The following is a 26,741-nucleotide window of genomic DNA, read 5'->3' as shown; positions in this document are numbered from 1 at the left end:
TAATTTAAGTCCTACACCTCGTTTTAACCCTAATCCTACCTCTAGCCCTAACTATTACCCTAAACCTAACACTAATACTAAAACTTACCCTAAACCTAAACCTAACTCTAGCTTTAATCTTCACCACAATTCTAGAACTGACCTGAGCTCTACCTATAACCATTACCCTAACCATAACTCTAAACCTAATGCTAACCCTAGGATAATCCTAACCCTATTTATAACCCTAACATTATCTATTACCCTAAACCTAAACAGAACTGTAAACCTAACCATATCCATTACCCTAAACTTAACCCTAACTCTAATGCTAATTAGAGCCCTAACCCTTAACCTTAACCTAATTCAAAACTTAGCTGTGACCCTGACCCTATATCTAAACCTAACTCTAAATCTAAACCTAACTATTAATTTAACTGTAAACATAAGTCTAAACTAAACCCTAACACTACCCGTAACCATAACACTAATCCTAAAACTTGCCTTACCCCTAGATCTAGACATAAAACAAAACCAAGTTATGGCCCTAACGCTAACCCTTAACTGAAACCAAACCCTAAGCTTACACCTAGCCTTAATCCTAACTCTAAAATTTACCCAGACCCTGAAGTGGACACTAAAAATAATCCTATCTCTAAACATCACCGTACATAAAATTAAATCTAACACTAGGCCTAGCCTTAACCATAATATTAAACTAGCCTTAGTCATAACCCTACTGAGTACATTAGTAGTTGTCCTAACCCTAGACCTAACTCTAACACAAATTCTACCCCTAATCTGAGCTGTAATGCGAGATTTAACCCTAAACTTAACCCTAACACTAGCCCTTACCCTAACCCTAACACTAGCCCTGACCCTAGCTCTTACTCTACCACTTAGCCTAAGCCAAACCCTAACCTAAATGATAACTCTAGTCCTAACCCTAATCCTTAGCCTAACTTATAATCTAACCAAATTATTAATCTTCACACTAGCCCTTATTCTAGCTCTAATACAAACCATGACTCTCATCTGATACCAACAGTAACCCTAGGTGTAAATCTGACCCTATACCTAAACCAAACCCTAACACTAGACATACCAGTTACCCTATACTTATATCAAAATTTGACCAGACATAGACCCTAAGCTAATTCTAAATATAGCTATAACTCTAGCCCTAGACCTAAACAAAAACCTAGCCATAGAACTAACAATAACCTTTAACCTAAACCAAATACTTAGACATAAACCTATTCCTAATTCTCGCTCTAACCCTAAACCTAATAGTATCCCAAACACTGACCCTTATTCGAACTCTAAAAAAAGCTTTAAACTAGACCCAGACATAATATTAACCCTAAAACTAATCCTAAAAATAACCCTAGCTCTTATATTACCCATAGTATTAACCATAGTCCTAAACATAACATAAAACCTAGCCCTAATCCTATGCCTAATCTTAGCTCCAATCATAAACCTAAGCCTAAGCCTAACCCTAACCCTAACCCAAGACTCACTGTAGACCCAATGCTAGCTCAAAGCCTAACCCTTATACTAAACTTAACCCTAGTCCTATCCTAAAACCTAACCCTAACCCTAGCCCTAATCCTATCATTAATCCTAGCCCAAACTTTAGCTCTAACCTTATCCATTACCCTAACCCTAACATTAAACTTAATTAAAACCCTATTCCTAACACTAAATTTAACTCTAACCATAAATGTAAACCTAGACCTAAACCTAAACCTAACACTTGCTGTAGCCATAACCCTAGCTCAAGCACTAAACCTTACCCTAACCTAACCATAACCCTTGCCTTAAACCAAACATTTATCCTAACCCTAAAACTTACCATAAACTAAAACTTAGCCCTATCTCTAAACCTAACTCTAAACCCAGACTTAATCTAAACCATAACCTAGCCCTCTCTTTAGCTATAAATCTATCCATTAAACTATACATAGCACTAAATTTTATGCTAACCACAACCCGATTGCTAAACCTAACTCATTTATTACCCTAAACCTTAATTGAAACCTAACCTAAACTCCATCCAATACCCTAACTCTAAACCTAACCCTAATGCTAATACAAGCCCTAACCCTAAACCTTAACCTAAACAAAATGCTAACCTGACACTTACCCTAATAATAACCCTAGCTCTAATGCTGACCTTTAACCTAAAACTAACCCTTACACTAGACCTAGCCAAAAACGAACCATAAAACAATTCTTTACTCTAACTCTAGACCTGATATTAGACCTAGACCATATCCTAGCTCTAACCCTATCAGAAAACTCACCACTTTTCTTAGCCCTTATTCTAGCCTTAATCCTAAACTGAACTATAACCTTAGGCCTAATTCTAATTCTAACCCTCACCCCCACCTATTCCTTAAACATAACCCTAAACCCAATGCTAACCCTTACCCTAGCCCAACCCCTAGGCCAAAGGGTAACACTAATCCTACACCTAAACCTCGCTATAACCCCACCCTCTCCACTAAACTTAACCCTAACACCAATGTTAACCCTAAACCTAGCACAAACCCTAGGCCTAATATTAACACTAAATATACCCTAACCCTAGCTCTAATTTAGCCCCAACACTAACCCTAACCGTAAAACTCTAATTTTTGCCCTAGCCATATCCCTAGGTCTAACCATATTTTTTACAATAACTTTAACCCTAACCCTAACCTTACCCATAGCACTAAACTTAGATCTAACTCAAACTCTAAATCTAACAATAACCCTAAGCCTACCTCACATAAACACTAGCTCTAACCCTAATGCTAATTCAAAATCTAGCCTAAAACTACCCAAAGCCCTTGCCCTAAAACAAAACTAAAACATATACTTAACCTAATCCATTACCTAAACCAAAGCCAAAACATACACCTAGCTCTAACTTTATCCTTAATTTGAATCCTAAACATAACCCAAAAACTACCCTTAAACACTGACTATAACAATATCAAATATCACCTTAACCATAAACTTAACAATAACACTAGTCCTAGCCCTAACCCTAACCCTAAAACTAGTACTAATTGTAACACTAGTTCATATATTAGGTATAACCCTAACACTAGCCCTAACCAAACCAAAAACTTAGCCCTAATTCAAGCCTTAATCCTGGTTTTAACCCTAACCCTAACCCAAAACCTAGCCCTAAACCTTACCTTAAACCTAGCCAGAGTTTTAACCCTAACCCTAGACCTATCAATAGCTCTAACCCTATCCATTACAATAAATATAACCATAACCCTAATGGTAACCCTAGGTCTAACCCTAACCTTATCCCTAACACTTACCTTAATCATTAACCTAAACCAAACCTGAACCCTAAACCTAACCCTATCATTACACTAACCCTAACTCTAATGCTAATTAGAGCCCTAACCCTAAATCTTAAACTAACCAAAACCCTAACTCTGACCCTTCCTGTAATAATATATCTAGCTCTAAGCATAAATCTAAGCCTAATCCTAGCCTTAGACAGAGTCCTAACCATAACCCTAGACCTATCAAACACTAACCTAAACTGTAAACATAAGTCTAAACTAAATATTAGACCCTACACCTAACTCTAACCCTTATACTAGACCTAGACATAAACCTAACCCTAAAATCATCCCAAACCATAACCGTAGACTTGACATTTGCTCTAGTTGTAATCCTAGCCCTAACCTTATCAAAAACCATAGTTCTAACCCTAACCTCTACCCTATACCTGGCCATAATCCAGTCCATAATCCTAGCCCTAAACTTAGCTCTAACCCTATGAATTTTTTAAACATAACCCTAATTTTAATGCTAATTCTAGGCCTAAATCTAACCCTATTCATAACCATATTCCTATCCATTATACTCAACCTAATGTGAACCCTAAACCTAACCCTCTCATTAACCAAACTCAAACCCTGATGCTAATTCAAGCCCTAAACCTAAAAAAAATCCTAAACTTGCCACTAACCCTAATAATACCCCTCACTCTAAATTTGACCCTTACCCTAAACCTAACCCTTATACTAAACATAGCCATAAACCTAACTCTAAAATTCTCCCTAACCATAACATTTGACCTGACATTTGCCCTAATACTAATCCTAGCCATTATCCTAACACCCTAGTCCTCATTTTAGCCCTAAACCTAGCCTTAATCATAACTCTTAACAAAACCCTAGCCCTAACCTTAATTCTAGCATTCGTCCCTGCCCTAACCCATCTCTAACCCCATTGCTTACACTAAACTTAAAACTAACTGAAGGTAAACATAACCATAAACCTAGCCCTATTTCTATCTCTAATTAAGTCCTATACCTAACCTAAATCCTAAGCCTAGCCCTTAGACAAACTTACTTTTGCCCTAGCTCTAACCCTATCTCTTACATTAACCTTAATCCTAGCCATAAGCCTAGATCTAATGTTATTCCCTACCTTAGCCCTAGACCTAACTGTAGATCTCATCCTAACTCTAAATCTAACTCTAACCCTAAGCCTAAACCTAACCGTATCAATACCCCTAAACCTATTGCTAATCTCAAAATCATTACTAATCATACCCCTAGCCTTAAAACAAATGTGAGCCGTAATCCTAACTTTAAAAATAAAACTAAACAAAAGCCTAACCCTACACCTAGCCCTAATCCTAGCCCTAATTCGATACCAAAACCTAACCTTAAAACATACTCTTACTTGAATTTGACCCTTACACTAACTCTAGCTCTAAATATCACCCTAACCCTAACCCTAACCCTAACACTAGACCTAGTACTAAGCTTAATTCTATAAGTAGCCCAAATTGTAACCCTAGTCAGTACATTGGCCATAACTCTTAACCTAGTCCTAACTCTAACCAAAACTTACCCCTAAACTGAGACCTAACCTAGCTTTAACCCCTACACTAACTCTAAAATTAGCCCTAACCCTAACACTAAACATAGACCTATCCCTTACCCTAAGTTAACCTAACCTAATGGTAATTCTAGTCTTTACCCTAATCCTTACTTTAACCCAAACCCTAACCCTATTAGTAGTCCTAACCTTAGCCCTCATTCTAGCTCGAAACATAACCCAAATAAAGGTAACCATAGATCTAAACCTGACCTTAACCCTAAACTGAACCCTAACACCAGAACTAGCTGTAAAATTATACCTAAACCTAACCCTAACACTACCCGTAACTCTAACCCTAACCCTAGCTCTAATTGTATCCCTAACTTTAAATCAAACCCTATCCCTAATGCTAACACTAGTCCTTACCCTAATCCTTAGCCTAAATCTAACCCTATACCTAAACATATCAATAACCCCACCGTTTCCCCTAAACTTAACCCTAACACCGATTGTAGCTTTATTACTATTCCTATCGCTAGTCATCATTCTAGTTATAACCATAACCCAAACACTAACCAATGACCCTTATTCTGACCCTAACCATCAACCAAATCTTAACACAAGCCCATAAACCTATACCTAAACCTAACTCTCACACTAGCTGTTGACAATAACCTCATCATAAATCTAGCCATATCTCTCACCCAAGACCTAAATAAAAACTTTACCCTAGTCCAAATGACAACCCTTAATCTAACCCAATCACTAACCTTACCTCTAGACAAAATCAATCTTAATTTAGGCTATAACCCTAACCCTAATCGTACTCTAAATACAGACCCTAACACTAACACTAACTTAGCTTTAAAACTGACCCTAAACAAAACATAAACCTCACACTAGATATAGCCATAACCCTAACCATAATCTTAGCCATTACATACTCATAGCACTAATACTCACTCAAAACCTAACACAAAATCTAGCTCTTATCCTAGGCCTAAACCTAGCCCTAAGCATAACCCTAGCCCTAACTTTATCCCTCACACTAATCCTAAGCATTACCTTAGACATAACCCTAGCTAAAACCCTACACTAACCCTAAAACCCTAACCATACCCATCATCCTAATCTTAGCCTGAATCCTAAAACTAAACCTATCCATTACCCTAAATCTAACTCTAACACTAACACTTAATTTGAGCACTAACCCTAAAACTTAACATAACCCATAACCGAAACCTGAAGATTAACTTAAAAAACACCTAATTCTAAACCTGATCCTTACCCTAAACATTACCCTTATAGAAGACCTAGCCATGAATCTAACCATATGACTACCCCTAGCCATAACCCTAAACCTGCCATTATCCCTATTTCTAAAAATTTTCCTATACCTAACAAAAACCCTAGCCTTCATCCTAACACCAAATCTAGCCTTAATCCTAACCCAATACTAACACTATCCCTAAACCTAATTCTAATCATTGCCCTAGCACTAAACCTAGCTATAAGCCCATCTCTTACACTAAATCTAACCCTAAACATAGCCCTAACATTAGGCCTAACTCTAACACTAATCCTAAATTTATTCCTAGGGCTAGATTAGCCCTATCCCTAACCCTAACTCTAGCCTTAAGACTAAATGTAACTCTCGCTTTGCACTATTTCTAGATCTAACCTTGTCCCTTACCATAACCTTAGCCTTAGCCCTAAAATATAACTGAGCTATAACCTTATCTTAATCCTTATACCAAATCCTAACCCTACATCTTGCCCTAAGCCTACCCCTAATTCAAGTCCTATTCCTAACCTAAAATTAATCCTGAACCTTACTCTGAACCTAACACTCACTGTAGCTCAAAACATCACCCAAAACTTAAACCTAACCCTAAAACTAAACTTAGCCCTAACTTTAACCCTAAAATTAGCCCTTATCATAGCCCTAGTTTTTACATTAGCCATATCTCTAAAAACAGCCCTAACAAATCCAAAAAACTAGCCCTAATCTGAGCCCAAACCATAGCTTTAACCCTATCTCTAACCCTAATTGTAGCTCTAAACCTTACCCTAAATTTAATCCTTACACTAACCTTAAACCTAACCATAACCCTAGACCTAACCCTAGCTCTAACCCTATTCAATACCCTAACCTGAAGCCCAACCCTAATGCTAATCCTCAGCCTAACCCTAAACATTCCCTAATCCTAACCTACCTATTATCCTAAACATAACCCTAACCCTAAACCTAACCTAATACTATACCTAGATGTAACAATAACCCTAAAAGTAGCCCTAATTGTAACCCTAGTTTTTACATTAGCCATACACCTAAAAGACAAAATCTAGCTCTAATCAGAGCCCAAACTCTAGCTTTAAATCTAACCCTAACCCTAAGTTTAGCCCTAACCCTAGCACTAATTCTATCCCTTACGCTAAGCCAAACTCTAATCTTAAAGCTACTTAGTCTTAACCAAATCCTTAGCCTAGCCCAAACCCTAACTCTCATTACTAGTTCTAACACTAGCTCTCAAGCTATCTGTATCCCTACCCAAATCCTAAATCTAACCCTGACCTTTTTATACCAGAACACTAACCAGAGATCTAAATCTGACACTAACCCTAAACCGACCTCTAACATTGGTGCTACCTGTAACCCTATACCTATATGTAACCCTAAAACTGTACCTAGACATTTAATCTTTCATCTAGAGTTAACCCTAGCATTAGCCATAATAAAAAACCTAGCTCAATCTCTAATCCTTAACCTAACCCAAATACTAAACCTACCCCTAGACCAAACCCTAGTCCTAATGCTGGACCTAATCATAAACTTAACCCTAACCGGAACACTGACAATTAACCTAACACAAACCCTAGTTCGATACATTTTCCTAACCAGAACCTAACTCTAAACTAGACCTAGCCTTATTACTAATGATAAAATTAGCCATAACCATAGGTCAAACTCTTCTTCTAACTCTATCCATTACTCTAAACATAACCCTAAACCTAATGCTAAGCCTAGCCTTAACCCTAACCCTGACTCTAATCCAAAACCTTGTTCTAGTGCAAATTCTAGCTCAATCCCTAACCCTTAAATATAACCTAAACCTAACACTAACCCTTGGCCTAAACCTAACACTAACCTTAACACTAAGCCTAATCCTAACCTTAAACTTAACCATAACCCTACCCATTAAGCTACCCCTAACCCTAACCCCAATGATAACACTAGATCTAAACATAAATCTACCCTAACCCTAACCCTAGACAGCCATAAACCTAAACCTTGTAATAGACCTAACCCTAGCTCAAACCCTAATCATTACACTAAACCTAACACTACAACTATCCATAACACTAAACTTAATATGAAACCTAATCCTAACCTTAAGCCTAACCTAACATCAAACTGTATCCAATACCCTAAACCTAATGATAACACTATCCTTAATCCCAACACTAACATTGACCCTAATCGTAACTATAACCTTTACAAAACAATAAAACTAACATTCACCCTAGCGCTGACCCTAATTCAAACCCTAAACTGTGCTCTAAACCTAAACCTAATGCTATCCCTGGTCCTAACTCTAACACTAACCCTAACTCAAGCCCTAATACTAAACATAACCCTTGCCCTAACCCTAGTTCCAACCCTGTTCATTACCCTGAACATAACCTTTACCCTAATTCTAACCCTAGTCCTAAACCTATCCTTTAACTAACTCTAACTCTATCAATTATGCTACACTTAACCTGAAACCTAAATCTAACCCTATTATACCATATTCCTAAACCTAATGCTAATTTGAGCCCTAATCCTAAATCCTAACCTAAACCAAACCAGAAACCTGATTCTAAACATAATAATACCCCTGCTCTAAACCTGACCCTTACCCTAAACCTAACCCTTACCTTGGACCTGGCCATTAATCTATCAATCTATCCCTAACCATAACCCTAGATCTGACACTAGACCTAGCCCTAATTCTTGCTATAAAATAAAACAAAGCATAGCCCTAATTCTAGCCCTAAACCTAGCCTTATTACTAACCCAAAACATACTCCTAGCCCTAACCATAATTCTAACCTTTGACCTAGCCCTAACACTGGCTATAACACCAACCCTTCCCATAAACCTAACCCTATGCATAAATCTAAACCTAAGCCTAAAATTAGCTTTAATCCTAGCATAAAACCTAGACCTAATCCTAGCCCTAATTTATCCCTAAACCTAACCTAACCTTTTCTCTAAGACTAACTCTAACTCTCACCCTAGTCGTATTCCTAGTTTTAACCAAAACCCTTACACAACTTGCCCTAACCTTAGCTCTAACCTAAGCTCTATGCTAAATCCTTCATCTAACCCTGACACTAAATGTAACCCTAAACCTAAGCCTAAATCTTACACTAACACAAGCTGTAACACTAATGCTAATCTTAAAACTACCCCTAACCTAGCCTAAGCCATATAAAATAAAAGAGCCATAGCCCTAATCTTAACATTTAACCTAAACCAAACCCTAAGCCTACACCTAGCTCTAAACCTATCTCTAATTGAGTCTTATCCCAAACCCTAAAATGAACCCTGACCCTTACTCTGACCCTACACTAACTCTAGCTCTAAACATCACCGAAAACCTAAACCGAACACAAACACTAGACCTTGCCCTCACCCTAACCAAAAAGCTAGCTCTAATCATAACCCTAGTTTTTACATTAGCTGTAGCCCTAACCATAGCGCTAACCTAACCCAAAACCTCTTATAATCACAGCCCTAACGCTAACTTTAATATTAACAATAACCATAACCCTAGCTCTAACACCCTAAATCTAATGCTAACCCTAACCCTTGCAATAACCCAAAACCTAACCCTAACCACAGCCCTAATGCTAACAATAATCCAAACCCTAACCCTCGCTCTAATCCTATTATTACCTTAATCCTAAAACTAACCCTAATGCTAACCCTAGTATAATCCTCACCTTATTCCTAACCCTAAACCTATCCATTAAACTAAAATCAACCTGAATCCTAAACCTAACCATATCTATAAACCTAATCCTAACACTAACATTAATGCTTATTTGACCCCTAAACTTAAACATTGACCTAATTAAACCCAGAACCCTTTACCTTATGCAATAATGCCCCTAGTTTTAAATGTTACCCTAAACCTTAAACTAATCCTTACATTTTACCTAGCCATAATCTTAACCCTAAAACTATCTCTAACCACAACCCTAGACCTGACATTAGCCCTAGAACTAATAAAGCCCTAATGCTATCACAAACCCTAGCCCTAATTCTACTCCTAAACTTAGCTTTAATCCTTACCCTAACCCTATTCCTAGTTCTAACTCTAATTTTAACCCTCGTCCTAGTTCTAAACCAAGCAATAACATCATGCCTAACCATAACCATAACCCTAACCCTATCCCTATACCTAGGCTTAACCTTAATACTAATGCTAGCTCTAATCTTAGGCCTAATAAAGCCCTAAACCTAACCCTAACCCCACCAAATCCTAACCCTAGGACTAACTCTAATTCTCACCCTAGCCCTATCCCTAGTTCTAACCCCTCCCTTATGATAACACAAACCCTAGCCAAAATCCTAGCTGTAACCTAGATTTTAACTTAACTCTAAATCTAACCCTTAACATAAGCCTAAACCATACACTAACACTAGCTCTTACTCTAACGCTAATTTAAAAACTAGCCCTGACACTAGCCCTAGCCCTCAAGAAAACCCAGCCGTAGCACTGACACTAACACTTAACCTAAACCATAGCCTAACCCTAAACCTATCCCTAACCCTGGCTTTTATTCAAGTACTAACCCTAACTTTAGAACTAGTATTAACTCTGACTCTGACACTAACAGTGACCCTAGTTTTACATATTACCATATACCTAAACCTAATGTTTACACTAGACGTCGCCCTAAACCTAACCCTAAAACTAGCCCTAATTTTAATGTCAGTTCTTACATTAGTCATAGCATTAAACTTAACACAAAACCTAACTTTAACCCAAGCCCGAATTCTAGTTATAACCATATTCCTAACCCTGGCCCTAACCCTAATCCTACACCTAGTCCTAAACCAAGTTTTAACACTATCCCTTACCCTAAGCCAAACCCTCAGCCTATTGATACCCTAGTCCTAACCCTAATCTTAAGCCTATCCCAAAACCCTAACTTTATTACTAGTTCAAACCGTAGCCCTCATTCCAGCTCTAAACTTAACCCAAACCCTAACACTAACCCTGACCCTTATTCTGATTCTAATACTAAAGATAGGTTTAAACCTGACCCTAAACCTTCTTTATAACCTAAAACTAGCCCTAGCAATAATCCTATAACTAAACCTAACACTAACACTAGCCCTAGACTTAAACTTAATTCTAAATATAGCCATAATCCTAGCCCTAATCCTAACAATTAACTAAGCCTTAACCAAACACTATCCTTATCCCTAGACCTAACCCTAGTCCTCATTCTGGACCTAACCCTAAACCTAATCCTAATCGGAACCCTGACACTTACCCTAACAAAAACCCTAGCTCTAAACCTGGTCCTAACCACCTAAAAAAACTAACTGTAACACTAGAAAAACCCTAAATTTAGCCATAACCATAACTCTACCTCTTAAATTAATACTACTCCTAACACTAGCCCTAAACTTCACACAAAACCTAATGCTGTTTGTAGCTTTAAACCTAATCCTAAGCATAACTCTAACCCTAAATGTAGCCCTAACCTTCACCCTAACCCTTTTTCTAGCCCCAACACTCGTCGATCCCTAACCCTAGCTAATATCCTTAACCTTACCGTAAACATAACCCAAACACAAACACAAAACCTCATCCTAACCCTAGCCCTAATTCTAATGATAATCATAACCTGAACCCTAGCACTAACTCTATCCATTACCTTAAACATAATTATAAAACTAATGCTAACCCTAGCCCTAACCCTAATCCTATCCCTACCCTACGTCTGACTGTAATCCTAACCCTCATTCCAGCCCTAACCCTAGCTCAATATCTAACCCTTAAACTTAAGCTAACCCTAATACTAACTGAAGGCCTAACCCTAACCCTAACCCTAGCCCTAATTCTAACTGGAATCTTAGCCTTAACCCTAGCTCAAACCCCACTCATTAACGTAACCCTAAACTTAACCTTAATGATAACACTAGACCTAAAGCTAAACATACCCTAAATCTAAACATAAACCTAACCCTGCAACAAACAGTGAACCTAACCCTAATCCTAACCCTAAGTCTGCTCAAATCCTAACCCTAACCCTAAACCTAACCCTAACACTAATCTAAACTTATCACTAACTCTAATCTGACATCTAATCTTATTACCCTAACCCTAATTATAACCATAGTCCTAACCCTAAAACTATCCGTTATGATAAGCCAAACCTAACACTAACCATGACCATAACCCTAGCACTAACCTTACCCTAGTACTAACTCCAGCTCAAACCCTAAACCATTCCCGAAACCTAATCCTAACTCTAAACCTCGCCCTAACCCTGACACTAAACCTAACTCTAGCTCCAATCCTAAATATAACCCTATCCCTAACCCTCAGTCTAACCATATTAATTCCTCTAACAACACCATAACGCTAATGCTAACCCTAGGCCTAACCCTAAACCTATCAGAAACCACAACCATATCCATTACTTTAAACCTAACATGAACCCTAATACTAACCCTATTCTTTACCCTAACCCTAACTCTAACCTTAATGCTAATGCAAGCCCTAAACCTAAACCTTATATTTACCCACATCTGAAGCCTGACCATGACCCTAATAATATGCCTACCTCCAAACCTGAACCTTTCCCTAAATGTAACACTTAAATTTCACCTAGCCATAAACCTAACCCTAACTCTAAATCTAACCCTAACCATAAGCCTGAACCATACCCTAACACTAGCTCTTATCCTAACTGTAAACCTAGACCTAACATTAGCCCTAACCCTAATTTTTCCCCTAATCCTAACACAAAAAGTAGCCCTAATCCTAGTGTGAAACCCAGCCTTATTCCTAACCCAAACAATAACACTAACCCTAACCCTAAAGCTAATTGTAAAACAACTCCCCACCCTAACCATAGCACTAAAACAAAGCAGAGCAAAAGGCCTAACACTAAACCTTAACTTAAGGCAAACACTAGCACTACACCTAGAACTAACCCTAGTCCTAATTCAAGTCCTAATCCTAACCGTGAAAATAAACCTGACCCTGACTCATATTCTAACACACCCTACCTCTAAACAGCATCCTAAACTTAAACCAAACAATGAGAGTAACCCTAGCTCTAATTCTAGTTCTAACCCTAACCGTAAAATTAACCCTGACCTGACTCATATCCTAACACTATCTCTAGCTATAAATATCAATCTAACCTCAAACCTAAGCATAACACTGACCTACCCTACCCCTAACCCTAAATCTACCCCTAATTGTAACACTAGTTCTTTTGTCATTGCCCTAACCCTAGTCTTAAACCTTACACAAAAACTAGCCCTAATCTGAACCCTAAACCTAGCTTTAACCCTAAACATAACCCTAACCCTAGCCCTAAATTATGTCTAAACCTATTCCTTACCCTAAGCAAAACCCTAACCCTAATGGTAATCCTAGAGCTATCCCTAATTCCTAGGCTAAAAATAAATAACCCTATTTAATTGTTCTAATCCTAGATTTCATTCTAGCTCTAACCCTATCCAAAACCCTAAACCTAAACCTGACCCTTATTCTGACAATAACACAAAACTGAGGTCTAAACCTCACCTAGCCCTAAACCAAACCCTAACCCTAGTCCTATTGGGAAACTTATACCAAAACCTAACCCTACCATTATCCCTACATCTAAACCTAAATCAAAATCTAGCCTTAATATAGCTCTACACCTAAACAAAAACTGAGCCATAGTCCTAACAATAACCCTTAACCTAACCTAAACACTAACCCTACCCCTAGACCAACACATAGCCCTAAATCTGGCTTTAACCCTAACTTCATCTGTAACCCAATCACTGACCATGCCTTTAATACTAAAAGAACTTGTAAACCTGACCCTAACCAAATCCTAAACCTAATTCTAGAACCAGCCATAACTCAAACACTAAAACAAGACCTAATCATAACCCTGGCTCTTACATTACCCATAGCCCTTACCCAAGGCCTAAACCTAACACTAAACAAAGAACTAATCCAAGGCCTAAAGCTAGCCCTAAGTGTAACACTAACCCTAACCCTAGCCCTAACATAACCCTAGCCCTCACCTTAGTCCTAACCCTAGCTCAAAACCTACCCATTTTCTAACCCTAAATTTATTGATAATCCTAGTCTAAACCTTAACTCTAAACCTAACCCTAACTGGAAAACTGACCCTAGACATAATCCTAAATTTACCACTTGGTATAGCCCTAACTCTAGTTCAAACTTAAACCAAACCATAAACGTAAGCAGAACCATAGTCCTAATTCTAACACTAAATAAAAATCTAACACTAACACTAACACTATATTTAACCCTATTCATTATTCTAACCCTAAACCTAACCTTAATGATAACCCTAGCCTTAACATTTACCCTAATACTAAACCTACTATAATCCTATCCCTAGACCTTACCCTAAAACTAACCCTCTCCTTAGCACAAACCCTAGCTCAGAACCTAACCCTATACTGAATATAACCCTAAAGCTAACCATAGTTCTAAACCTAACCCTAACCATAACTCAAGACCTATTCTTAACCATAACCCTAATTCTAACCTAAATTCTATCCAAACCATTACCATAACCCTAACCCTTAACCTAATGCTAACCCTAAGCCTAACCCTAACCCTATTGCTAATGCTAACAATATCAATTACCCTAAACCTAACCTAAACCCTAGACCAATGTTTATCATTACCCTAACTCTAACCCTAATGCTAATTCGATCCCTAAACCTAAATTCTAACCTAAACCAAACCCTCACTTGGACCCTAAAACTAATAATTCCCCTAGCTCTAAACTTGACCTTTACCATAATCCTAACCCTTACACTAGAAATAGGCATAAACCTAACCCTAAAACTATATCTAACAATAACCCCAGACTTGATATTAGCACTAGCCCAAGTCCTAGCCCTAAACATAAAACAAACACTAGGCCTTATCCGATCCTTTAACCTAGCCTTAATCAAAACTATAACCCTAAGCCTAGCCCTAACGCTACACTAACCCACACACTACCACTAAACTTAGCTATTATAGGTTATCCTGAACATAATTCTAACACTAACAATATTGCTAGGCCTAAACTAAACACTAAACCTAGCCGTACTCCAAACCTTAATTTAACCCTATCCCAAATCCTAACCCTAATCCCAGCCTAAGACAAACTCTAACTCTCACATTAGGCCTATTCCTAGTTCTAACACCATCATTTCTCTTAACTCTAACACTATCCCTAAACCTAGCCCTAACCTTTGCCCTACCCTTAGTCCTAGCCAAATTCTAGATCTAACCCTAACTCTAGTTGTAACCCTAACCTAGCAAAACACTAAACCCTAGTGATAATCTTATCACAAATTTAGTCCCAAGCCTAACCCTCACTGTAACTCTAACCCTAAATCTCATGCTAGCACTAATTCTAGTTCTAAATCTATCCCGTACCATAACACAAACCCTATTCTTTAACCAAGTCCCATTCCCATTCCTACTTTCACCCTTGCCTTAAACCTAGACCAAACACTAATTCTAAATCCAACCTTTAACCTAAGGCTAAACCCCACTTTAACACTAGCATTAACTCTAATGCTAATTGGAAAACTAGCCCTAACCCTAGCCCTAGCACTCAAACAAAACCGAGTCATAGGCTTAACCCTAACCCTTAACCTAAACTAAAACCTAAGCTTAGAACTAGCCCTAAACTGAGCCATAATTTGAGTCCTAACCCTAACTCTAGAACTTATCCTGATCCTAACTCAGACCCTAACAATAATCCTAGCTCTAAACATCACACTATCACAAATCTTAACCTGAAAACTAGACTTAGCCCTAACTCTAACCATAAAACTAGCCCAATTCATCAAGTAATTTCATATATTAGCCATAGCCCTGTGCTAACAGAAAAGAAAGTTCTAATCTGAGACCTAAACCTAGTTTCAATCCTAACCCCAACATTAACCTAGACCTATCCCTAACCCTAATACTAGCTCTAAGCCTACTTCTAGCCCTATCCTTTACACTAATGCTACCCTTGTCGTAACACTAATTCTCGGTCTACCACAAAATGATAACTCTATTACTATCCTAACCCTAGAAATTATTCTAGCTCTAACAATAACCCAAACCCTAACCCTAACCATGACCCTTATTCTGACCCTAATTCTAACCCTAGGTTTAAACCTGACCCTAACCCTAAACTGAACCCTAATACTAGCCCTATGGGTAACCCTATACATAGCCTAACCCTAACACTCGAACTAAACAAAACCTAACTATAAATCGACATAAATCTAGCACTAGACCTAAACAAATAACTAGGCTTAGCATTCAAAATAACCCTTAACCTAATCCAAACACTATCTCTACCCCTAGACTTAAACCTAGTGCTAATTCTAGCGATATAACCCTAACCCAAACACTGACCCTTCTTGTAACACAAATCATAGCTCTAAAGATCATGCTAACCCAAAATATTGCCATAACCCTAACACTAGACCTAGACATAACCCTAACTCTAGGTCTTACATTACCCATAGCCTTAACATTATCCCTAAACCTCACAAAAAAACTAGCCCTAACCATAGCACTATGCATGGCTCTAACCCTAAAGCTACACCTAACCCTAATCCTAACCCTTGCCCTAAAACTAACACTAACTCAAACACAAACCCTTACCCAAAATGTAGGTAAGGGTTAGTGTAAATGTAACTGTAGCCATAAACCTAACACTAATCTTAGTCCTAATCCTAACCATAAACAAGGCCAAACTCTACCTCTAACTCTATCTATTACCCTAACCATAACCCTAACCTTAATGCTAACCCTAGATCTAAACTTAACCCTAACCCTAAACCTAGTGATCACACTAACCCTAACCATCACCCTATCCCTAATCATAGCTCAAACCCTAATACGTACCCTAATCCTAAACCTCACACTAAGCCTAGGCTTAACCCTAACCCTAACCCTATCCCTAGCCCTAAATCTAACCATAAACCTAGCCCTAAACCTATCCATTACCCTAAATATAAGCCTAACCCAAATGCTAACCCTAGGCATAACTCTAAATCTATCTCTAACACTAACCCTATCCATTACCTAAACGTAACCTGAACACTAAATCTAACCCTATCAATTACTCTAAATCCAGTCTTTTACCCTAATGCTAATTTAAGCTCTGAATCTAAACCAGAATCTAAACCAAACCCTAAAAAAGACATTAAAACTAATAATACACCTAGCTTTAAATGGGACCCTTTCCCAGAATCTAACATTTAAAATAGACCTAGCCAAAAACCTAACCTTAACCCTATCCCTAAATGTAACCCTAGAACTGACATTAACCATAGACCTAATTCATGCCCTAAACCTAACACAAACACAAGCTCTCATCCTAGACCTAAACCTAGCCTTAATCCTAACCATAATGCTAACCTCAGCCGAATCTCTAATTTCAACCATTGCCTTAATTCAGAACCTAGTTATAACCACATCCCTTCCCTAACCCTAATCCTAACCCTAACACTAACACTAACCCTAGCCCTAACACAAAAACTAGCTCAAATTCTAGATCTAAATTAGTGCTAACCTTAATGCTAACTCTAACCCTACAATTAAGACTAACCATAACTCTTGCTCTTGACCTATTTTGAGTACTAACTCTGTTAACATAACCCTAACACATGCCCTAACCTAACCCCTAAAACTGGCCCAAGTCCTAACACTAGATATAACCATAACTTTAAATGTAACCATAAACCTAGGCCTGAACCTCACCCTATCACTAGCCCTAACACTATCACTAACCCTAAAACTAGTTCTAAACCTAGCTGTAGCTCTTAATCAAAACTGAGTCCTAGTCCTAACCCTAACACTAACCTAAATGTAACCTCAGACCTGACATTAGATCTAGCCCAAATTTTTGCCGTAACCCTTACACAAAACATAACCCTATACCTACCCATAACTCTAGTCTTATTTTGAGTTTATTCCTAACCCTAAAACTAACACTGACCTTGACTCGAACCCTAACACTAACCCTATCTCAAATCATCACTCTAATCATTACTTAACCCTAACATTAGACCTAGCGCTAAACCTAACCTTAATACTAGTCCTAATCATAACCCTAGTTCTTACATTAGCCACAACACTACCCTAGCCCTAATCTAATCTAACAATTTAGCTCTTACCCTAACTCTAACAATAGCTTTAATCTTAAATTTAACTCTAAACCTAATCCTAACTCTGTCCTAAATTCTAACCATAATCCTAGCCCTAACTCTATCTCTAACCGTATCTATTACCTTAAACCTAACCCTAACACTAACACTAATTCTAGTATAACCCTAACTCTATCTATAAACCTAACCCTATCCATTACCCTAAACCTAACATGAAACGTAAATCTAACCATATCTATTATGTAAGGCTAAATATAATTCTAACACTAATTTGAGCCCTAACCCTAATCCTTAACCTAAAAAACCAAAATGTGATCCTGATTCTAATAATACCCCTATCTCTATTAGTGACCTAACCCTCAATCTAACACTTACACTATACATAACCATAAACTTGAATCTGCTAACCCTGAATCTCTCCCTAACCATAATTCTAGATCTGACATTAGCCCTAGCCCTAATGCTAACCCTTATGCTCAAAAAATCATAGCCCTAATCCTGGCCCTAAACTTAGCCTTAAACCTAACCCTAACCCTAAAACTAGGGCTTAACTTAAAGTGAGCCCTCACCCTAGCCCTTTACCTACTTATAATATCATATTGTACCCTTAACCTAATTCTAACCCTAACCCTAAAACAAGGCCTAACCCTAATACTAACTCTACCTCTAACTCTAACCCTAATGATAAGTTGAAAACTACCCCTAACCCTAGAAATATCATTGAAGGAAACCCGAGCTACAGCACTAATCCTAACTCTTAACTTTAACCAAATCCTAATGCTACTACTAGCCCTTACCCTAGCCCTAATTTGAGTCCTAAACTTAATCATGCAACTAATAATGACCTGGACACTGATCCTAAAACTGACCCTAGCTCTAAACATCACCCTAACCCTAAACCTAACTCGAACACTAAACCTAGCTTTAACTCTAATCCTCAAACTAGTCCTAATTGTAATACAAGTACTTACGTTAGCAATAACCCTAATCCTAACACAAAAGCTAGCCTTAATCTGAACCCTAACCCTAGCTTTAACTGTAATCCTAAACGTAACTCTAGCTTAACCCTAACCGAAACTCTAACCCTATCTTTAACTCCAAGCCAAATCATCACTCTCATGTTCACCTAGTCCTAACCCTAATCCTTAGCGTACCCAAAAACCTAATTCTATTACTAGACCTAATCCAAGGTCTAATTCTATCTTTAACACTAACCCAAACCTTGCCTATCCCTGACCCTTATTCTGACCCTAACACTAACCCTAGTTCAAAGCCTGACCCTAAACCTAAACCAAACATTAATACTATCCATATCGGTAAACCTGTACCTAAACCTAACCATAACATTAAAACTGGACCTAAACTTAATCCTAAATATAGCCATAACTCTAGCCCTATCACTAAACAATACCCTAGCTCTAGAACGAACAATAGCCATTAGTCTAACGCAATGACTAATAATACCTCTAGAACTAATCCTAATAAAATTTTCCTCCTAACCCTAAATCAAAAGCTAACATGAACACTGACCCTCACCCTAATAAAAACCCTGGATCTAAGCTGTATCCTAACCCAAAACCTAACCCTAACACTAGACCTACTCATAACCCTAACCTTAAAATTAGCCATAACCATTATTCTAGTTCTTACACTACTCATAGTCCTAAACCATAAATCTCCCCCCAAACCTAGCCCTAAATGTAATACTATACTAGCTGTATGCCTAAACCCAAACCTATCCCTAGCCCTAACTCTCAAACTTGCCTAGCCCTAACTTTAGCTCAAACTCTCTTACTCTAAATGTAACCAAAACCCTAACCCTTGCCCTAATCCTAACTGTAACCATAGCAGAAATCCTACCTCAAATTCTATCCATTACCTTAAATATAACCCTAACACTAATGTTAACCCTAGCCCTAAATCTTACCCTAATTCTACCCATAGCTCTGACTCTAACCCTAAACCTCGCCCTAGCCCTAACCATAAACACTTAATCTAAACCTGACCCTAACACTAACCCTAAGCCTAACACTAATCCTAGTCCTAATCCTAACATTAACCCAGTCCCTAACACTAGCACTTACTCTCTCCATTACCCTACACATAAACCTATCCCGAATGCCACCCTAAACCTAACACTATCCCTAAAACTAACCCTATACATTACTCTATACCTAACCTGAAACCTAAACCTAATCTTATTCATTACTCTAACGCAAACCCTAATGCTAATTTTAGCCCTAACTTTAAACCTTAACCTAAAGCAAACCCTAACCTGGACTTGGACCTGAATACTATACTCAGCTCTAAACCTAACCCTTACCCTAAACCTAACCCTTACACTAAACCTAGCCATATAACTAACCCTAACCATAACTCTACACTTGGCATTAGTCCTAGCCCTAATTCTAACTTTACCTTAAAACAAAATCTAGCCCTCATCATAACCCTAAAACTAGCCTTAATCCTAATCCAAACCCTTACCCTGGCTCTATCCCTAATTTTAACTCTCGACCTATCCCTGAACCTAACTACAACCCCAACACTTTCCCTAAAACTAACCTTAACCCTAAAAATTGCACAAACGCCAACACTAGCCTTAACCATAGGCCTAACCCTAATACTAACCCTAGCACTTATTCTAGCCCTAATTTAGCCCTAAACCTAACCCTACCCCTAACCCTAGTCCTAAGACTAAATCATTCTCACCCTAGCCCTATTTCTATTTCTAACCCTATTTGTTACCTTAGCTCCTAACCTTAGTTCTCATCAAAGCCATAGCCCTAACCCTAAATATAACCATAACTCTAATTCTAACCCTAAACCTAAGCCTAAACCTCACACTACCACAAGCCCTAAAAACATTACTAATCCTAAAACAAGCTCTAAACCTAGCCTAGACTAAAACAAAACTGAAACACTGCTGTTACCCTAACCCTTAACCTAAACAAAACCCTAATCCTACAACTAGCCACAATCTTTGGTCTAATTTAAGTCCTAGGCCTAAAACTTACCATAGCTCTAAATATCAACCTAAATGTAAAGCTAATGCTAACACTAGACCAGCCCAAATCCCATCCCTATAACTAACCCTAATAATAAACCAAGTTCTTACATTGGCCATAGCCCTAACTCTAGACTTAATCCTAACAAAAAATAGCCCTAATCTGAGCCCTTACACTAGATTTAACCCTAACCCTAACCCTAGTCCAAAACCTAACCCTAAATCTAGCTCTAACCATATCCCTTAACCTAAGCCAAACCCTATCCATAATCTTAACCCTATTCTTAATCTTAATTTTAAGCCTAACCCAAACCCTAACCCTATTACTAGTCCTAACCCTAGCACTCATTCTACCTCTAACCCTAAACCAAAACCTAACCCTTATCTTTACCCTTATTCTGACACTAAAACTAATTATAGGTCTAAATCTAAACTTAAACCTAAACCAAAGCCTGAAACAAGCCTTATAGTAACCTTATACCTAAACCTAACCCGAAAACTAGATCTAAACCTAAAGCAAATTTTAATCTAGTTATAACTCTAGCCCTTGACCTGAACAAAAACTTACTTCTAGCCCTAACATAACCATTAACCTAAAACAAACATTAACCCTACCCCTAAACCTAACCTTTTCCTAATTCTGGCTTTCACCCTAACCATAACTCTAACCTGAACATTAACACTGATTTCAAAAGTAAAACTATCTCTAAACCTGAACATACCAACATGTAACCCTAAAACTAGACCTACACCTAACCCTAACCCTAAAACTAGCCTTAATTATAGCCCTAGCTCTTATATTACCCAACACCCTAACACTAGGCCTAAACCTAACAGAAAACCTAAACCTTATCCTAGGCCTAAACCTAGCCTTTGGCATAACCATAACACAAACCGTAGCCCTAACACTACCCTAACTCTTCCCTTGGTCCTAACCCTAGTTCAAAAACTAACTCTTACCCTAAATATAAACCCACACCTATCCCTAAAACTAATCCAAAATCTGACCCTAATCCTAACCTTAACTCTAGCACTAAACTTAGATCTAAAGATACCGATTACGCTAAACATAACCCTAACTCTACTGATAATCCTAGGCCTAAACCTGACCCTAAACCTAACCAAAAAACTAACCCTAGACCTAATCCTAAACCTCACCCTCACCATAGACCTAACCCTATCTCAAACCCTAACTCTTACCGTAAACCTAAAAATAACAATAGCCCTAACCCTAAGCCTAAACCTCAATCTAACCCTAACCATAAACCTAAACCTACAACTAATCTTATTCATTACCCTAAACCTAACACTACCCCTAATGATGATCATAGCCCTAATCCTAACCCTAACTATACTGTAATCTTATCCCAAGAGCTACCCCTAAATCTAACCCTCACATTACCCCTAAATGTAGCTCAAAACCCAACCCTTACAGTAAATATAACCCTAACTCTAACCCTAGATCTAACCCTAACACTAACGCAAGACTTATTTCTAACCATAACCCTAGCCCTAACTCTAGCTCTAACCCTATCCATTATCCTAACCATAACCCTTAGGCTAATGCTTACTCTAGACCTAACCCTAAACCTACTGCTAATCCTAATCTTATTAATTACCCTAAACCTAAATTGAACCCTAAACAAAAAACTGTCATTACCCTAACCCTGACCCTAAAGCTAATTAGAGCCCCAATCCTGAACCCAAACCTCAAACTAACTCTAACGCTAAACTTTACCCTTATAAATACCCTAGCTCTAAACTGACTTTTATTCTAAAAGTAACCCTTACACTAGACCTAGCCATAGAATATTCTAAATCTATCTTCAACTGTAACCCTAGACCTGACATTAGCACTAGCCCTAATCCTAGCCCTAAACCTAAAACAAAGTGCAGCCATTATCCTAGCTCTAAACCAAGCCTTAATCCTAACCCTAATCCTAATATTAAGCCTAACCCTAATACTAAATTTATCCCTAACCTTAGCCCTAACCCTAGCCCTAATACTAATTCTAACTCTCACCCTTTCCTCATCTCTAGTTCTAACCCTATTCCTAACTGGAACAATAAATCTAGCCCTAACCCAAGCCCTATCCTTAGCCCTAACCGAGATCTAACTCTCACTCTAAATCTAGCCAAAACCCTAACCCTTGCCCTAATCCTAACTTTAAATCTAAGCCTAAACCTGAATTTAATACTAGCCCTAACCCTAATGCTAATCCAAAAACAACCTCTAAGCCTAGTTCTAGCCCTAAAATAAAACCCAGATATTGCCCCAAACCTATCCCATAACCTAAATTGAACCCTAAGCCTAACCCTAAACTTAAACAGAATTCGAGTTTTTAGCTGAACCTTAAAACTAACCCTGATCCTGATTCTGACCATAACACTAACCCTACCTCTAAAAATCACCCTAACTGTAAACCTAAATTTAACACTTGACCAAGCTCCAATCTTAAATTTTAATTTAGCCCTAAATGTAACCCTGATACTTACATTAGCCATAACCCTAACCCTAGCACTATCACAAAACCTAGCCCTAATTCAAGCCCTAACCCAAGCTTTTACCCTAACACTAACCCTAAGCCTAGCCCTAATTATAACTATTACCCTAGCCCTAACCCTAGCTTTAACCCTATCTATTGCCATAACTGTAACCCTAACACTAATACTCACCCTAGGCCTAAACCTAACCCTATCCCTAATCCTAAACCTATCCATTACCCTAAACCAAACTTAAAACATAAACCTGACTCTATCATTACCCTAACCCTAACCTTTATGCTAATTCAAGCCCTAAATTTAAACCATAACCTATACCACACCCTAGTAATTGCTCTGATCCTAATAATACACATAGCTTTAAACCTGACCTAAAATTAAACATAATCCTTACATTACCTGTATCCATAAGCCTAACCCTAGAACTATCTTTAACCATAACCCTAGACCTGATATTAGTCTTAGTCCTATTACTAGCCCTACCATAAAAAAACCCTAGCCCTCATTCTAGCCCTAAAACAAGCCTTAATAATAACCCTAACCCTAACTGTAGGCCTAACACTAATTCTAACCCTCACCCTATCTCTATCCATAGCTATAATACCAATTCTTACCCTAAACTTAAACCTAACCCTAAACCTAATGCTAGGCCTAACATGAAAAATATCCATAGCTCTAATTTTAGCCCTAATCTAACCCTTTCCCTAATCCTAAACCTAGCCCTAAGACTAACTCAAACTGTAACACTAGCCCTATCCTTAGTTTTAATCCTATCCCTTACCATAACCCTAACCCTAGCTCTAACCATAGCCATAAACCTTGCCCTGTCCTTATTCCTAACCATAAACCTAGATCTTTCCCTAACTCTAACACTTACACTAAGCCTAAGCCTAACATAACACTAGCCTTGTTGAGAGCCACAGCTGAAGGGGCCCCAGCAAACTTCCAGCTGATTGGCTCACAGTGGCCCCAGCAAACTTCCAGCTGCCAGCTAATTGGCTCCTCTGTGGTGATGCTCATTGGGCTGTTTCCCCGCCCTTTCAGACCATGGAGCTGCTTATTGGAAGACTCTTTGTGCTCTGTCCCGTGACCCAGCCAATCGGCCTCAAGAGTGGGAAGAATGGGGATTGAGAGGCTAGCCAGAAGCCAGTGGAGGCACTTGGGCTCTGAGGAAATTCCTGAAGAGCTCATGTGGTGTGGCGTGGGTGTTCTAAAAATAAGTTTGTTTTTGCTTGACAAGTGGCTGGTAAATTGTGCCCAGCCAGACTGCAGCAAGCCCTAATTATAATGCTACTTGTAAAACTAGCCCTAACTCTGACACTAGTAGTAAATCAAAACCAAGCAATAGCCCTAATACTAAACCTTAACTTAAACCAAATTCTAATGCTCCACCTAGAATTAAACCTAGCCTAATTCGAGTCCTAAACTTAACCTTAATACTAACCCTGACTCTTACTCATATCTTACACTCTTACACTAACTCAAGCTCTAAATATCATTCTAATCTTAAAACAGATACTTACAGTAACCCTGGACATAATTGGAGTCTTAACCTTAACTTTAATACTAATCCTGACCCTGACTACTAACCTAACACTAACACTAGCTCTAAATTTGACCCTAACCTTAAATTTAATCCTAATTCTAGAGGTCTAACCCCCTAACTATAATCCTAAAACTAATCCTAACGCTATCTGTAATCCAAACACAGAAACTAGACCTAATCTAAGCTCTAAACCTAGCTTTAACTCCAGCACTTGCCCTAACCCTAGCTCTAACTCTGTCACTTACCCTAAGTCAAACTCTAACACTAATTTCAATCCTAATTCTAACCATAATTTTAACCTAACCTAAAAGATAGTCCTATTGCTAGTCCTAACTCTAACCCTCATTCTAGCAATAACCATAACCCAAACCCTAAACCTAACCCTGATCCTTATTCTGACCCTAACACTAATAATAGGTCTAAACCTGAACCTAACCATAAACCAAACTCTAACACTAGCCCTATCAGTAACCTTATACTTAAACCTAACCCTAGACCTAAACCTAATCCTAAATCTAGCCATAACTCTAGCCCTAGAACTACAGAAAAACCTAGATCTAGCCCTAATAATAACCCTTAGCCTAAGCAAAACACTTACTCTTCCCCCAGACCTAACCTTAGTCATAATTCTGGCTTTAATTCTAACCATAATCCTAATCTGAACACTGACACTGACACTAACACTAATCTTATCTCTAAATATCACCCTAACCTGAAACTATACAAAGTTCTACAATTAACCATAAACTAGCCCTAATCATAACAAGTCCTTAATTTAGCCATAGCCCTAACCTATTGCAAAACCTAGCCCTAATCCAAGCCCTACCCTATCTTTAAACCTAAAGCTAACCCTAACACTAACCATAGCCCTAACCCTAAGCCTAAGCCTAAACTTAGACACAAACCTAAGCAGAACCCTAGCCCTAACCCTAGCTCTAACCCTATCCATTACCCTAAGTATAACCCTAACTCTTATGCCAACCCTAGGCCAAACCCTAATCCTATGCTCATCCCTAACCCTATCCATTACCCTACACCTCATGTTAACCATAAACCTAAAACTATCATTAAACTATCACTAAATTTAATGCTAATTCGAGGTCTAACCATAAACCATAACCTAACCTTAATCGTAACGCTGACCCTAATAATTGCCCAGCTCTAAACCTGACCCTAACCATAAAAATAACCCTTAAAATGGACCTAGATATAAACCTAACCCTAAAACTATCTCTAACTCTTACCCTAGACCTGACATTAGCCCTAGCTCTGATCCTAGTCCTAATCCTAACACAAACATTAACCCATATCTTAGACATTATCCTCACCTTCATCATTACTCTAACCCTAACCATAATTCTAATCCTCACCCTATTCCTAAAACTAGGTATAATCTCACCATTTATCCTAAACCTAGCCCT

The sequence above is a fragment of the Callospermophilus lateralis genome, chromosome Y (genome assembly GCF_048772815.1).
Source record: "Callospermophilus lateralis isolate mCalLat2 chromosome Y, mCalLat2.hap1, whole genome shotgun sequence".
Classification (NCBI taxonomy): Eukaryota; Metazoa; Chordata; class Mammalia; order Rodentia; family Sciuridae; genus Callospermophilus; species Callospermophilus lateralis.
Note: the sequence above shows the minus strand (reverse complement) of the source record.